The sequence below is a fragment of the Scyliorhinus torazame genome, chromosome 5, assembly GCF_047496885.1.
Source record: "Scyliorhinus torazame isolate Kashiwa2021f chromosome 5, sScyTor2.1, whole genome shotgun sequence".
Taxonomy (NCBI): Eukaryota; Metazoa; Chordata; class Chondrichthyes; order Carcharhiniformes; family Scyliorhinidae; genus Scyliorhinus; species Scyliorhinus torazame.
In genome coordinates this window covers 109,715,508-109,733,395 of record NC_092711.1, presented here as the reverse complement: position 1 = coordinate 109,733,395, position 17,888 = coordinate 109,715,508, and the positions used below count along the sequence as shown (strand labels likewise).

Genomic DNA, 17,888 nt, shown 5'->3' with positions numbered 1-17,888 from the left:
AACAGGTACTGGAATGTGGCGACTAGGGGCTTTTCACAGTAACTTCATTTGAAGCCTACTTGTGACAATAAGTGATTTTCATTTTAATTTCATTACCACTGTGCTACCGTGCCGCCCACACCACCCAGCTACAATGCACTGTTTTAATAAGACCCAAGAGTAGATTCAGGATGTCACGCTCAGCACAAGGATACTAGATATTATAGACTGTAAGATCCACAAACTTTGTCATGATGGCTGCAACTTAACAGGTTATTATGGACATTAAACTGTGGGTAATATTCGATTCTGTGACCAATATTTAATTAAACACGGTCCCGAATAAGGAAACTTTGCAGCCACCTGCGAAGTTTAAATGTCTCGTTGTGTCAGGATGAACCAGCATTTGAGGAGCATGAAATCTCTGGACTGTCGGTCTCCAAGAGCCATATTGAACACCGGAGAATGAGCTCGAATTTGGACAGAGATAAGCGTGAGTGAGCATCGTAAACTGCTATTGTATCGGGTGTTCTGGGTCTCAGAGTTTTAACCCTGCAGTTAATTGTCAGGGATGCAGTATAATAAACCCTGAACAAAGCAAATGTGTGTGTGAGAAGCACCTGAAGCACCAGGAACCAGCTGAACCAGCAGAGCTGAATGTTTTCCAGTGCAGCCACAGTACTGTACTTATTCCAGCTTCCACGTCCACCTGAGAACCAACCTCCGAGCTATTCATCTACAAGAAGCTTCAGAGACTCATGAAAATTATTTGTTTCTAAAAACGCTTCACTCCAACTAAAGGATTAGCTCAATAACAAGACAACAGACCTGCAGCAATATAAAGACTGCAGTCTACATTCCATTTTTATCATTACAGCTTCAACTTGATCTGTATCTAATTTCTGTGTATGTGTCAGTGAGTGTGAAAGAGACGAGAGACTGAGATGTTCAAACATCCAGGGAAATTGTGTGACAATAAATAACCATCTTCGGTTTAAAAATCACCAGTCAGCCTGCTGCTGAAATGTATTTTAAATAAAGAAAGATCACTCTGAGGGTAAGAAAATATCACACAAACATCCCGATAATGAACTGGAAAGGATCATGAAATGTAATCAAACGCTGTATAACCGCCTTCAGGTAACTATACAGAGGCTGCAGCCTCTCACACTGAATGTCTACGTGATCCACAGACACCTCCAGGCCACAAACATCAACTTCAGTTTGGGAGTGGGTGAAATTTTTTGGAACCTGTTTACCAAAGACTAACTCTGCGGGCGCTAGGACCCGGCTGGAGAACAGAAACCTTCAGGCCCCGCCTACTAACTGTTGCATCGCCAAGACGCTAGCGCATGCGCTCTGCTTCCCCAAGATGGCGGCTGTGAACCAGGGCCTGGTCCCGGGAGAGAGCTGACCGGCGGTGATGTGACCTGAGGATCACCGCACCTCAGGCAAGGGGCCAGGTTGGGAAGGTGGTGCCTTCAGGAATAACTGGGAAGGTGATGTTTGGTCAGTTGCTGCAGTCTGTGTAGTGAAGGTGCTGTCACAGTGGTGTGAGGTGAGGAAGTACAGGATTATCACCCAGCAATGATCAATTAAGGGGAATGTAAATCCAGCTCAGGCTGCTTTCAGATTGGAAAGGGAGCTAAGGTGTGTCCTCAGAGCTGGTGAGTGTTGAGGCTTTGGCAGTTTCTCTATAAAGTCCCTCTCTTTACAGCACGGAAAGAGGCCCTTCGACCCATTCATAATAATCTTTATTATTGTCACAAGTAGGCATACATTAACACTGCAATGAAGTTACTGTGAAAATCCCCCAGTCGCCACACTCCGGCGCCTGTTCGGGCACACAGAGGGAGAATTCAGAATGTCCAATTCACCTACTAAGCTCATCGTTCGGGACTTGTGGGAGGAAACCGGAGCACCCAGAGGAAACACACGCAGACACAGGGAGAATGAGCAGACTCCACACAGACAGAGAACCAAGCTCGGAATCGAACCTGGATCCCTGGTGCTGTGAAGCAGCAGTGCTAACCACTATGCTACCGTGCCGCCCAGTAAGTTTATTAGATTACTAGCTCTGGATGAATTGTGTCCCAGGATGCTGTTGGAGGCGAGTGAGAGATTGCAGAGACTCGGACCCAAAGTTTTAACCACAAATTAGGCCTGTTTTTGCTGGAATTTAGACATTTAAGGTGTGATCTAATTGATGTATTTAAGATATTAACAGGGAAAGACAGGGTAGATAAAGATCAACTATTTCCACTGGTTGGAGATTCTATAATTAGGGATCATTGTCTAAAAATTAGGGCTAGACCGTTCTGGAGAGTTGTTCGGAAGAACATCTTCACACACAGGGTGGGAGAGGTTTGGAACTCTCTCCCACACACAGCAGGTGAAGCTGGATCAGTTGTTAAGTTTAAATCGGAGGTAGAGTTTTGTTAAGCAAAGATATTCAGGGATATGGAGTTAGGTCACAGATCAGCCATGATCTCACTAAATGGCAGGACAGATGCGAGGGGATGAATGGCCTACTCCTGTCCCTGTGTGTATTTCTGTGATTCTGAAATTCAGACAACGATACCATGATAGGGCGAAGAGTCCTGATTAGCACCTGAGTTAGTTAGAGCTGCAAACCATCCCTTCAGATCCTTGCCCTTCATGGATTTCATGAAGGCCAAGGTAATAGTTGGATTATTGAAAGACTTGACGGAGTTGTTGGATACCATTTTTCGGGTCTCAGGATAACGCACAACGTAATTCACGCCGCACAGCCTTGCGTTGCCTTTGAACCTCATCGAGGCCTCGACGCTTCGTTTGTGTTGCTGCCGAAATTCCTGGAAGAAGTAAATCCTCACTCCTTCCTGCAGCCAGGTTCCACCTCATCGTTCCCTCTCCAGGACATTCTCTCAAGTTGTGGAAGCGAATGATTACAGGCCTGGGATGAAAACTATCCCTCGGCCTCAAAGACCGATGCTCCCTTTCTAATTTGGAACGCCCAGGCTTCACATCCAGCTCGAGAAAACGTGGCAGTCGATCCTCTAAGAACCTAACGGGAGTCTTACTCTCCACACTAAATGGACAGAAAATATCATAATTTATGGGCAGCACAGTAGCACAGTGGTAGATCCAGGGTCCCAGGTTCGATTCCCAGCTTGGGTCACTATCTGTGCGGAGTCTGCACATTCTCCCCGTGTCTGCATGGGTTTCCGCCGGGTGCTCAAGTTTCCTCGCACAGTCCAAAGATGTGCAGGTTCGGTGGATTGGCCACGATAAATTGCCCTTCGTGCTCAAATAAAAGGTTAGGTGGGGTTACGGGGATGGGGTGGAGGTATGGGCTTGGGTGGGGTGCTGTTTCCAAGGCGCAGACTCGATGGGCTGAGTGGCCTCCTTCACTGTAAATTCTATGATGACCATCTGACAGGCCAATGACTCAGATGTTCTTTTTCCGAACCTCAGTTCTCCAGGACCTCCGCCAGCCACTTGACTGGTTTTCAAAGGATTGAATTCGACGGAAGCATCTTGCTGAATGTTCAGGATTCTCTCCTCCGGACCATCGAGCCTCTCCATGGCGTTTTGGAGCTGGGCCTCATGAGCTCACAGATATTGAGTCAGCACACTCCGCCTCTGGTCAGTAACACGGATAATGTTGACAGTCATCATTTTCGCCGCCTCCCAGAGAGCCCCAGAGAGCGTGGGGTCGAGAGACCTCCTAGCGGTCGAGAGACCTCCTGAGGGTCAGGCCGCCATGTTGAAAAGGCGGCTCCATTCCCACTGAATCCACCTGTGCTGTTTTATCAATGCATTTCTTCACGTTTTCCAGCATAATCCTACCAATCCGAACCCTGAAATCTTCCAGGGACACGATAACAAATATGAATTCAAGGATTAGGTAGATGAGTGCCAGGCAATCAGGATAAGTGTCAGATTGTAGGTTAGTGGCACCAGAACCTGTGGAAAAGCAGCTACTCCCGCACCTGTATCGCATGCCTGACACCACCCCACTCCCAGTCTGAAATCTGATTGATGAGGATGTTGAGTGTTATGCGGAACTTGCAGGTAAATGGAGAGAAAGCTGAGATGAGAAGGGATTTCTTTACTCGACGATGTGGTGAAGATTTGGTATTCTCTATCCTCGAGGATTCTGGAGCTTCAGTCATCAAATATTTTCAAGACACAGACTGATCGGTTTCGAGATATTGAAGATGTCGAGGGATATGAGGGATAGTGTGGGAAAACGGTGCTGAGGTAGATTAGCCAATGGTCCCATTGAATGGATAAGGCTCGATGGGCCGAATGGCCGACTGCAGCTCATATTTGTTATGATCTCCTGGACAGGAAGCTGTGCGCTTGGATTTGTCAATCAACCTGAATCAGCACCTTCAGGAGAATTAGGAGGGTCAATATGAGATACAGCAGAGTGAGAATGGAGGGAATGTGTGGGATGGACATGTACAGCTTTCGGGGAATAAGAGAGAGGAAAAAAAGTGACATAGAAACTAGAATTGTCTGTTCTGAGTTTCTATCCTGTACTGACAGTGATGAATTTTGGAAATTGTTTTTACAGGATATTAGACGAGGAGGAATTACAGACAGAAATCTCAAACGTTACGTCTCGATCTGACAGTCACTTATTTCCTTAGAACCTGGATATCATCGGGCTTTGAATCTAGAAGGAGAAATGTTTCCCCGAACAGTCAGCTAAATATTTCAACCATCAGTGTGACAGGAAAAGCACCGAGACCCACACAACACACACCCGGGTGAGAGTGTTCCAGTGAACTGACTGTGGAAACATCAGTGTGACTGGAAAAACACCGAGACCCACACAACACACACCCGAGTGGGGGTGTTCCAGTGAACTGACTGAGGAAAGAGCTTTAACCAGTGACACAATCTGAAAAACATCACAATATTCAGAGCGGGGAGGGACCGTACTCGTGTTGTGGACGAGGCTTCAACTGATTGTCCTGCCTGGAGAGACATCAGGAGACCCAAAACATGGAGAAACCGTGGAAATGTGGGGACTGTGGGAAGGGATTCAAAGCCCCATCTCTGCTGGAGCTTCATCGACGCAGTCACACTGGAGAGAGGCCATTCACCTGCTCTCAGTGTGGGAAGGGATTCACTCAGTTATCTCACCTGCAGACACACCAGCGAGTTCACACTGGGGAGAGGCCATTCACCTGCTCTCAGTGTGGGAAAGGATTTGCACATTTATCCACCCTGCAGACACACCAGCGAGTTCACACTGGGGAGAAGCCATTCACCTGCTCTCAGTGTGGGAAGGGATTCACTCGGTTATCTCACCTGCAGACACACCAGCGAGTTCACACTGGGGAGAGGCCATTCACCTGCTCTCAGTGTGGGAAGGGATTCACTCAGTTATCTCACCTGCAGACACACCAGCGAGTTCACACTGGGGAGAGGCCATTCACCTGCTCTCAGTGTGGGAAAGGATTTACTCTATTATCCAACCGGCGGAGACACCAGCGAGTTCACACTGGGGAGACGCCGTCCACTTCTCAATGTGAGACGTGATTGCATGTTTCATTGGACTTGCTGTGACACCAACAATTTCATAATCGATTACAGGGCTTGGATTCTGCTGTTATTGTTTCTGCTCTACACCCAGGACTGCATTTTGTTAATTCTGACAGGTGGTCAGTGGGATGGTCGGAGGGTTTCTTTCTGCTGGACTGGCCGGTCTCACCACCTTGCCTCCAGTGGGCTGATTCTCTTTGAGCCTGGTTGCTAAAACCTGGCTTCAAAATTGCACAAGGATCACAGAGTGAAAGGATGTTTGGAAGTTTGAAGATATTTAGTTTCCATTTCTGTTTCAAACCCCCCAAAGCATGCCACGTTGCCATGGAGATGGGCCCTGGTGGTTACATGGTTACTTTGTTTAAGTTATCTGGGTGTCCCTGACAGAAGGAAACTATCAGGTTATCAGCGTCAAGTTGCCTGAGGTGGACTGGGAAACTGATTGGTACAGTGAATACCTAATATTTAAGGAATTATTACATATTTATCAGGGGGTCGGTTAGCTCAGTTGTCTGCACGGCTGGTTTGTGTTGCAGAGCAAGGTCAACAGTGAGGATTCAACTCCCATACTGGCTGAGTTTATTCATGAAGGCCTCGCCTTCGCAACCAGGCCCCTTGCCTGAGGTGTGCTGACCCTCGGGTTAAATCACCTCCAGTCAGCTCTCTCTCTGTCAAAGGGGAGAGCAGCCTATGGTCCTCTGGGATTTTTGCAACTTTTATTTCACATATACACAACAAATATAGATTCCTTTCAGGAACAAAAATCCAACAGGAAAAGTGATGCAACCGTGACTAACAAGAAAAGTTAAAAATTCCATGAGATCCATTAGAATTCAGCAAAGGAGGACCAAGAAACTGATGAGAGCAAACTGGCGAGAAACATAAAAAACGACTGGAAAAGCTTCTGCAGGAATGTGAAAAGGAAAAGATTAGCAAAGACCAATGTGGGTCCATTTCAGGCAGAGACAGGAGAGTTTAGAATGGGGAATGAGGAAATGCAGAGAAACTAAACAATGTCTGTCTTCACAGAGGAAGATACAGAAATTGTCCCCAAAACACCAGAGAACCAAGGGACTGGTGGAGATTAGTATTGGTGAAGAAGTTGTACTGGAGAAATGAATGGGGTTATAGAACAATACAGCGCAGTACAGGCCCTTCGGTCCACGATGTTGCACCGAAACAAAAGCCATCTAACCTACACTATACCTTTATCATCCATATGTTTATCCAATAAACTTTTAAATGCCCTCAATGTTGGCGAGTTCACTACTGTAGCAGGTAGGGCATTCCACGGCCTCACTACTCTTTGCGTAAAGAACCTACCTCTGACCTCTGTCCTATATCTATTACCCCTCAGCTTTAAAGCTATGTCCCCTCGTGCCAGCCATTTCCATCCGCGGGAGAAGGCTCTCACTGTCCACCCTATCCAACCCCCTGATCATTTTGTATGCCTCTATTAAGTCTCCTCTTAACCTTCTTCTCTCCAACGAAAACAACCTCAAGTCCATCAGCCTTTCCTCATAAGATTTTCCCTCCATACCAGGCAACATCCTGGTAAATCTCCTCTGCACCCACTCCAAAGCCTCCACGTCCTTCCTATAATGCGGTGACCAGAACTGTACGCAATACTCCAAATGCGGCCGTACCAGAGTTCTGTACAGCTGCAACTTGACCGCCTGACTCCGGAACTCAATCCCTCTACCAATAAAGGCCAACACTCCATAGGCCTTCTTCACAACCCTATCAACCTGGGTGGCAACTTTCAGGGATCTATGCACATGGACACCTAGATCCCTCTGCTCATCCACACTTTCAAGAACTTTACCATTAGCCAAATATTCCACATTCCTGTTATTCCTTCCAAAGTGAATCACCTCACACTTCTCTACATTAAACTCCATTTGCCACCTCTCAGCCCAGCTCTGCAGCTTATCTATATCCCTCTGTAACCTGCTACATCCTTCCACACTATCGACAACACCACCGACTTTAGTATCGTCTGCAAATTTACTCACCCACCCTTCTGCGCCTTCCTCTAGGTCATTGATAAAAATGACAAACAGCAACGGCCCCAGAACAGATCCTTGTGGTACTCCACTTGTGACTGAACTCCATTCTGAACATTTCCCATCAACCACCACCCTCTGTCTTCTTTCAGCTAGCCAATTTCTGATCCACATCTCTAAATCACCCTCAATCCCCAGCCTCCGTATTTTCTGCAATAGCCTACCGTGGGGAACCTTATCAAACGCTTTGCTGAAATCCATATACACCACATCAACTGCTCGACCCTCGTCTACCTGTTCAGTCACCTTCTCAAAGAACTCGATAAGGTTTGTGAGGCATGACCTACCCTTCACAAAGCCATGCTGACTATCCCTGATCATATTATTCCTATCTAAATGATTATAAATCTTGTCTCTTATAATCCCCTCCAAGACTTTACCCACTACAGACGTGAGGCTCACCGGTCTATAGTTGCCGGGGTTGTCTCTGCTCCCCTTTTTGAACAAAGGGACCACATTTGCTATCCTCCAGTCCTCTGGCACTATTCCTGTAGCCAATGATGACATAAAAATCAAAGCCAATGGTCCAGCAATCTCTTCCCTGGCCTCCCAGAGAATCCTAGGATAAATCCCATCAGGTCCCGGGGACTTATCTATTTTCAGCCTGTCCAGAATTGCCAACACCTCTTCCCTACGTACCTCAATGCCATCTAATCTATTTACCTGGAGCTCAGCATTCTCTTCCACAACATTATCTTTTTCCTGAGTGAATACTGACGAAAAATATTCATTTAGTATCTCGCCTATCTCTTCAGACTCTACACACAACTTCCCATCCCTGTCCTTGACTGGTCCTACTCTTTCCCTAGTCATTCGCTTATCCCTGACATACCGATAGAAAGCTTTTGGGTTTTCCTTGATCCTTCCTGCCAAATACTTCTCATGTCCCCTCCTTGCTCGTCTTAGCTCTCTCTTTAGATCCTTCCTAGCTACCTTGTAACTATCCATCGCCCCAACTGAAACTTCACACCTCATCTTCACATAGGCCTCCTTCTTCCTCTTAACAAGAGATTCCACTTCTTTGTTAAACCACGGTTCGCTCGCTCGGCACCTTCCTCCCTGTCTGACCGGTACATACTTATCAAGAACACGCAGTAGCTGATCCTTGAACAAGCTCCACTTATCCAGTGTGTCCAACACTTGCAGCCTACTTCTCCACCTTATCCCCCCCAAGTCACGTCTAATGGCATCATAATTTCCCTTCCCCCAGCTATAACTCTTGCCCTGCGGTGTCTACTTATCCCTTTCCATCCTTAACGTAAACGTCACCGAATTGTGGTCACTGTCCCCAAAGTGCTCTCCTACCTCCAAATCCAACACCTGGCCTGGTTCATTACCCAAAACCAAATCCAACGTGGCCTCGCCTCTTGTTGGCCTGTCAACAAACTGTGTCAGGAAACCCTCCTGCACACACTGTACAAAAAACGACCCAATTAATGTACTCAAACTATATCTTTTCCAGTCAATATTTGGAAAGTTAAAGTCTCCCATAATAACTACCCTGTTACTTTCGCTCTTATCCAGGATCATCCTCGCCACCCTTTCCTCTACATCCCTAGAACTATTTGGAGGCCTATAGAAGACTCCCAACAGTGTGACCTCTCCTTTCCTGTTTCTAACCTCAGCCCATACTACCTCGGAAGATGAGTCCCCATCTAGCATCCTCTCCGCCACCGTAATACTGCTCTTGACTAGCAGCGCCACACCTCCCCCTCTTTTGCCTCCTTCTCTGAGCTTACTAAAACACCTAAACCCCGGAACCTGCAACATCCATTCCTGTCCCTGCTCTATCCATGTCTCCGAAATGGCCACAACATCGAAGTCCCAGGTACCAACCCATGCTGCCAGTTCCCCTACCTTATTTCGTATACTCCTGGCATTGAAGTAGACACACTTCAAACCACCTACCTGAACACTGGCCCCCTCCTGCAACGTCAAATCTGAGCTCCTGACCTCTATACTCTCATTCTCCCTTACCCTAAAACTACAATCCAGGTTCCCATGCCCCTGCTGCATTAGTTTAAACCCCCCCATAGAGCACTAACAAATCTCCCCCCCCAGGATATTTGTGCCCCTCAGGTTTAGATGTAGACCATCCTGTCTGTAGAGGTCCCACCTTCCCCAGAAAGAGCCCCAGTTATCCAGGGGTTGAAAGTGAATAAATCCCCAAAAGCTGATGATCTACATCCCAGAGTGTTCAACGAGGTGGCTGGAGAGATCTCTATTTCTCATTCTAAATTCTCCTGACTCTATCTGGAACAGACAAACCTTTGTCTGAGCCAAACGTTTCCTTTTTATGTAGCCACAGAAGCTTTAACAGTCAATCTTTATGTATTTTGCCAATTCACATTCTATTCTATTCTCCCTTTGTTTCTCAGTGTCTTGGTTGAAGAACTGAAGTAAATCCTCGGGAATGAATCATCACTTTGGACAGGTTCTGAGACAATTAAATTTCGACTTCCAAGACAGATTAACTATAATCGTGGAGTGTGATTGTCGGTTATGTAAAAGGGGAAAGTTCTATTTTATAGTTTATGTGTAGGTTTCCAAGTTAAAGTAGCTTCTAGTTTGTTTGTTTGTTGTATTAAAAGTCATAAAACTTGAAGTCCCGTCGTGTGATCCTTTAATTTGTTGACTGGGGATTTGAATTTTTTATAAGAAGTTGCTGAAGTTTATGGGGGTCCAAATCCACAAGTTTTGTCTTCCTATTTGACCCTCTGGCACCTTTCTGTCTCTATTGCTCATGTCACTGACAGCCAGTTGATGGAGCTGAGGGCTGAATTTAGCTGAGAATTACGGGACCTGTGCCACATTGGGAAACTGCCATGGGCGTCGCTAATAGAGACAGGAAGGTGCTGGAGGACCGGCTGGGAACTGCACCAACAACCAATCGGGGTTCAGGGGCGAGGGTGACCGGTGCTGATGGTGATGTTACCCCCAGGGTTCAGTGCCCCCTTGTCCAAAGTGGGGAGTCATGGGAACAGGGTACAGAGGAGTCGAAGGGAAACCATTTGGGACCAGAATATTGTGAACATTCTGTTACTCTGGTTATCTTTGATCCTCAAGTAATTTTCTGTTAGTTTTTTTTAACCATGTTCTGTTTCGTCAATAATCTTTTAACAGGAAAATATTTGAATTTGTTGGACATTTCCTGATTAAATCTGTTCACTTTCAGGAAAGTGGGTGAGAGGTTAACAGAAAATGAGTCCCTCTAAGGTAATTGGCAAAGGAGCCGGAGGGGTAGAGGGGATTTGAATTTTCTTTTGACAGTGTTTGAAAATGGGTTCAGGGAATCAATCGTGACTGACTAATTTATCAATGTTCTCTGAGGAAGTAACAAGGGATGTCAATAAAGGAGAACCTGTAGATGTGCTTTGTCTGGATTTGCAGAAGGTATTTCCCAAGGAGCCACATCAAAGATTATTACACAAAATATGAGCTCATGGTGTGGGGGCAACATATCAGCATGGTTAGAGGATTGGTTAGCGAACAGGAAGCAGCCAGTCGGTATAAATGGGTCATTTCTGGGTGGGTAAGATGTGACAAGCGGAATGTCACCAGGATCAGTGCTGGGCTCTCACCCATTTACAATCTGTATGAATGTGGTGGATGACGGGATTGAATGGCGGCTAAATTTTCTGATGCTTAAAGACGGGTAGGAAAGTAATTTGTGAAGTGGATTGAAGGAGTCTGCAAAGGACTACAAATATGTTAAGTGAGTGGGCAAATGACAAATGGAGCATAACTTTGGAAAATGTGAATTGTCCACCTTGTCAGGAAGTGTTAAATAAAACTATTATTTAAATGGAGGGAGATTGCAGAACTCTGAGGTACAGAGGGATCCCGGTGCCCGATCCCAAGTTAGTCTGCAGGTGCAGCAAGTGATTAGGAAGGTCAGTGGAATATTGTTTATTGCAAAGAAAATCTAATATAAATGTAGGGATGTTTTGCTGCAGTTGTATAGAGTCAGAGAGGTTTACAGCATGAAAACTGGCCCTTCGGCCCAACTTGTCCATGCCGCCCAGTTTTTACCACTGAGCTCGTCTAAATTGCCCGCATTTGGCCCATAACCCTCTATACCCAGCTTTCCCATAGAACTGTCTGATACTCGCAAGCCTCTGTGTGAAAAAAATTCCCCTCTGTACTCTTTTATATCTCTCCCCTCTCATCTTAAACCTATGCCCTCTAGTTCTAGACGCCTCTACCTTTGGGAAAAGATGTTGACTATCTACCTTATCTATGCCCCTCATTATTTTGCAGACCTCTGTAAGATCACCCTTAAGCCTTCTATTCTCCAGGGAAAAAATTCCTAGTCTATCCAGCCTCTCCTAACTCAAACCATCAAGTCCTGGTCGCATCCGAGTAAATCTTTTCCGCGCTCTTTCTAGTTTAATAATATCCTTTCTATAATAGGACCAGAAATGTACACAGTGCTCTAAGTGTGGCCATACCAATGTCTTGTACAAGTTCAGCCAGACGTCCCAACTCCTGTATTCAATGTTCTCACCAATGAAACCAAGTATGCCGAATGCGTTCTTCATCACCCTGTCCACATCTGACTCCACTTTCAAGGAGCTATGAACCTGTACTCCTAGATCTCTTTGTTCTTTCACTCTCCCCAACTCCCTCCCATTAACTGAGTAGGTCCTGCCCCGATTCAATCAACCAAAATGTATCACCTCACATTTATCTAAATTTAATTCCCATCTGCCATTGATCGGCCCACTGGTCCAATTGATCAAGTTCTGATGCAATCCTAAATAACATTCTTCACTGAATCTTGGTGTCATTTGCAAACTTACTAACCATGCCTCCTACATTCTCCTCCAAATCATTAATTTCAATAACAAATAACATTGGACCCAGCACTGATCCCTGAGGCACATCGCTGGTCACAGGCCTCCAGTTGGAAAAACAACCTTCTACAACTACCCTTTGGCTTCTGTCGCCAAGCCAATTTTGTATCCAATTGACTACCTCATCCTGGATCCCGTGAGATTTAACCTTGTGCAACAACCTACCATGCAGTACCTTGTCAAAGGCCTTGCTAAGGTCCATGTAGACAAGGTCAACTGCACTGCTCTCATCTACCTTGTTGGATACCCCTTTAAAAAACTCAACCAAATTTGTGAGGCATGATTTTCCACTCACAAAGCCATGCTGGCTGTCCCTAATCAGTCCTTGCCTCTCTAAATGCCGGTAGATCCTGTCTCTCAGAATACCTTCCAACAATTTACCCACCACAGACGTGAGGCTCACCAGTCTGTAGTTCCCAGGCTTTTCCCTCTGGCCTTTCTGAAACAAAGGCACAATATTTGCTACCCTCCAATCTTCAGGCACCTCACCTGTGGCTGTCGACGATTCAAATATCTCTGCTCGGGGACCCGCAATTTCCCCCCCCCCCCCCCCCAGCCTTCCACAACGTCCTGGGATACATTTCATCAGTTTCCAGGGATTTACCTACCTGGATGTGCTTTAAGCTTGATCTAACCCCATTCCCCCACTCCACTTTGTGGGTAATCTGCGATCCCAAAACCAAATTTTAACAGTCCCAGCTCGCCATACCTTCCATACTGTCTCTCCTATACTTGGCATCCAGGAATGGTTTTGAAAATGAAATGAAAATGAAAATCGCTTATTGTCACGAGTAGGCTTCAATGAAGTTACTGTGAAAAGCCCCTAGTCGCCACATTCCGGCGCCTGTTCGGGGAGGCTGGTACGGTAATTGAGCCTTGCTGCTGGCCCGCCTTGGTCTGCTTTAAAAGCCAGCGATTTAGCCCAGCGTGCTAAACCAGCCCCTTGGTTTTGCTAACCTGCCTGTGTATCTGCACCTGGCAGTGTTTGAGGATAAAGGGGAACTGGAGCTTTACTCCGTATCTAACCCCGTGTTGTACCTGTCCTGGGAGTGGTTGATGGGGGTCAGTGGAGAGGCAGCTTTACTCTGTATCTAACTCTTGTGTTGTACCTATGCTGGGAGTGTTTGATGGGGTCAGTCTATAAGGAGATTTTTTCTGAATCTAACCTCGTGCTGCACCTGGCCTGGGAGTGTTTGATGATAGAGTGTAACTGGAGCTTGACTCTGTATCAAACTCTGTGTTGTACCTGTCCTGGGAGTGTTTGGTGGGGACAGTGCAGAGGAGGATATACATTGTATCTAACATTGTGTTATACCTATTGGAGTGTTTGATGGGGACAGCATCGAGGGAGATTTACTCTGTATCTAACACCATTTTGTGTCTGCCTTGGGAGTGTTTCATGGGGCAATGTAGAGGGAGCTGTGCTATAACTGATTGGAGAATGGTTCAAGCTGGCGCTTGGTACTCAGCTTTTCCAGTACAGGCACCCTTCACTTTAAAAATAACATTTCATTCAGAGCTAAGAGAAACCATCACCGGTGCGTCCACTGTCCCCCCCGTCCGTCCGTCCGTCCCGTCCCCCCTTCCCACAAACACACACACCCCGCAGGCCCAGAGGGACAGTGAGGGTCTTGAACATTGTTGTACAGTCTGATTGATATTTCATATGAGACTTTTTCAGTTCCATAGAATCACTATGGTGCAGAAGGAGGCCATTTGGCCCATCAAGTCTGCACCAACCCTCCAATGCGGCACCCCACTCGGGACCACTCCTCCACCCTATTCCCAGAACCTCACCTAACCTTTGGCCACTCAGGGGAAATCTTTTAGAATGGCCAATCCACCTAACCTGTGCATCGTTGGACTGTGGGAGGAAACCGGAGCACCTGGAAGGAACCCACGCAGACAAGGGAGGAAGTGTAAACTTTACACAGTCACCCAAGGCTGGAATCGAACCCCCCACCCTCTGATCTACAGTCAGCCTTTGTTCGAATGAAAAGAGCCCCAGTTTCTCTAATCTCTCCTGGTAACTAAAGCCTCTCTTCCCTGGGATCTTAGAGTCTTAGAAAATACAGCACAGAACAGGCCCTTCGGCCCACGATGTTGTGCCGAACCTTTGTCCAAGATTAATCATAGATTATCATTGAATTTACAGTGCAGGAGGAGGCCATTCGGCCCTTTGAGTCTGCACCGGCTCCTGGAAAGAGCAGACTACCCAAACTCAACACCTCCACCCAACACCAAGGGCAATTTTGGACATTAAGGGCAATTTATCATTGGCCAATTCACCTAACCTGCACATCTTCGGACTGTGGAAGGAAACCGGAGCACCCGGAGGAAACCCACGCAGACATGGGGAGGACGTGCAGACTCCGCACAGACAGTGACCCAAGCCGGAATCGAACCTGGGACCCTGGAGCTGTGAAGCATTGTGCTATCCACAATGCTACCGTGCTGCCCTTGAGAACAAATAAATCTAAACTATATCATTTTACTGTAATCCATGTACCTATCCAATAGCTGCTTGAGGGTCCCTAATGTTTCCGACTCAACTACTTCCACAGGCAGTGCATTCCATGCCCCCACTACTCTCTGGGTAAAGAACCTACCTCTGATATCCCTCCTATATCTTCCACCTTTCACCTTAAATTTATGTCCCCTTGTAATGGTTTGTTCCACCCGGGGAAAAAGTCTCTGACTGTCTATCTGTTCCCCTGATCATCTTATAAACCTCTATCAAGTCGCCCCTCATCCTTCTCCGTTCGAATGAGAAAAGGCCTAGCACCCTCAACCTTTCCTTGTAAGACCTACTCTCCATTCCAGGCAACATCCTGGTAAATCTTCTTTGCACCTTTTCCAAAGCTTCCACATCCTTCCTAAAATGAGGCGACCAGAACTGTACACAGTACTCCAAATGTGGCCTTACCAAAGTTTTGTACAGCTGCATCATCACCTCACGGCTCTTAAATTCAATCCCTCTGTTAATGAACGCGAGCACACCATAGGCCTTCTTCACAGCTCTATCCACTTGAGTGGCAACTTTCAAAGATGTATGAACATAGACCCCAAGATTTCTCTGCTCCTCCACATTGCCAAGAACTCTACCGTTAACCCTGTATTCCGCATTCATATTTGTCCTTCCAAAATGGACAACCTCACACTTTTCAGGGTTAAACTCCATCTGCCACTTCTCAGCCCAGCTCTGCATCCAATCTATGTCTCTTTGCAGCCGACAACAGCCCTCCTCACCATCCACAACTCCACCAATCTTCGTATCGTCTGCAAATTTACTGACCCACCCGTCAACTCCCTCATCCAAGTCATTAATGAAAATCACAAACAGCAGAGGACCCAGAACTGATCCCTGCGGTACGCCACTGGTAACTGGGATCCAGGCTGAATATTCACCATCCACCACCACTCTCTGACTTCTATCGGTTAGCCAGTTCGTTATCCAACTGGCCAAACTTCCCACTATCCCATGCCTCCTTACTTTCTGCAGAAGCCTACCATGGGGAACCTTATCAAATGCCTTACTAAAATCCATGTACACTACATCCACTGCTTTACCTTCATCCACATGCTTGGTCACCTCCTCAAAGAATTCAATAAGACTTGTAAGGCAAGACCTACCCCTCACAAATCCGTGCTGACTATCCCTAATCAAGCAGTGTCTTTCCAGATGCTCAGAAATCCTATCCTTCAGTACCCTTTCCATTACTTTGCCTACCACCGAAGTAAGACTAGCTGGCCTGTAATTCCCAGGGTTATCCCTAGTCCCTTTTTTGAACAGGGGCACGACATTCGCCACTCTCCAATCCCCTGGTACCACCCCTGTTGACAGTGAGGACGAAAAGATCATTGCCAACGGCTCTGCAATTTCATCTCTTGCTTCCCATAGAATCCTTGGATATATCCTGTCAGGCCCGGGGGACTTGTCTATCCTCAGGTTTTTCAAAATGCCCAACACATCTTCCTTCCGAACAAGTATTTCCTCGAGCTTACCAATCTGTTTCACACTGTCCTCTCCAACAATATCGCCCCTCTCATTTGTAAATACAGAAGAAAAGTACTCGTTCAAGACCTCTCCTATCTCTTCAGACTCAATACACAATCTCCCGCTACTGTCCTTGATCGGACCTACCCTCGCTCTAATCATTCTCATATTTCTCATATATGTGTAAAAGGCCTTGGGGTTTTACTTGATCCTAACCGCCAAAGATTGTTCATGCCATCTCTGAGCTCTCCTAATCCCTTTCTTCAGTTCCCTCCTGGCTATCTTGTATCCCTCCAATGCCCTGACTGAACCTTGTTTCCTCAGCCTTACATAAGTCTCCTTTTTCCTCTTAACAAGACATTCAACCTCTCTTGTCAACCATGGTTCCCTCACTCGACCATCTCTTCCCTGCCTGACAGGGACATACATATCAAGGACACGTAGCACCTGTTCCTTGAACAAGTTCCACATTTCACTTGTGTCCTTCCCTGACAGCCTATGTTCCCAACTTATGCACTTCAATTTTTGTCTGACAACATCGTATTTACCCTTCCCCCAATTGTAAACCTTGCCCTGTTGCACGTACCTATCCCTCTCCATTACTAAAGTGAAAGTCACAGAATTGTGGTCACTATCTCCAAAATGCTCCCCCACTAACAAATCTATCACTTGCCCTGGTTCATTACCCAGTACTAAATCCAATATTGCCCCTCCTCTGGTCGGACAATCTACATACTGTGTTAGAAAAGCTTCCTGGACACACTGCACAAACACCACCCCATCCAAACTATTTGATCTAAAGAGTTTCCACTCAATATTTGGGAAGTTAAAGTCGCCCATGACTACTACCCTATGACTTCTGCACCTTTCCAAAATCTGTTTCCCAATCTGTTCCTCCACATCTCTGCTACTATTGGGGGGCCTATAGAAAACTCCTAACAAGGTGACTGCTCCTTTCCTATTTCTGACTTCAACCCATACTACCTCAATCGGGTGATACTCCTCGAACTGCCTTTCTGCAGCTGTTATACTATCTCTAATTAATAATGCCACCCCCCACCTCTTTTACCACCCTCCCTAATCTTATTGAAACATCTATAACCAGGGATCTCCAACAACCATTTCTGCCCCTCTTCTATCCAAGTTTCCGTGATGGCCACCACATCGTAGTCCCAAGTACCGATCCATGCCTTAGGTTCACCCACCTTATTCCTGATGTTTCTTGCGTTGAAGTATACACACTTCAACCCATCTCCGTGCCTGCAAGTACTCTCCTTTGTCAGTGTTCCCTTCCCCACTGCCTCACTACATGCTTTGGCGTCCTGAATATCGGCTACCTTAGTTGCTGGACTACAAATCCGGTTCCCATTCCCCTGCCAAATTAGTTTAAACCCTCCCGAAGAGTACTAGAAAACCTCTCTCCCAGGATATTGGTGCCCCTCTGGTTCA

The 17,888-nt window shown here is 46.4% G+C and overlaps 1 long non-coding RNA gene across 1 annotated transcript; it reads left to right on the top strand.

The window, feature by feature from the left end:
- Positions 1-1,340: 1,340 nt before the first annotated feature.
- On the top strand, positions 1,341-10,191 carry LOC140419403 (uncharacterized). Its single transcript, XR_011945760.1, has 3 exons — positions 1,341-1,537; positions 3,436-3,606; positions 4,544-10,191. It is a non-coding gene; the product is annotated as an uncharacterized lncRNA (long non-coding RNA).
- Positions 10,192-17,888: the final 7,697 nt, after the last annotated feature.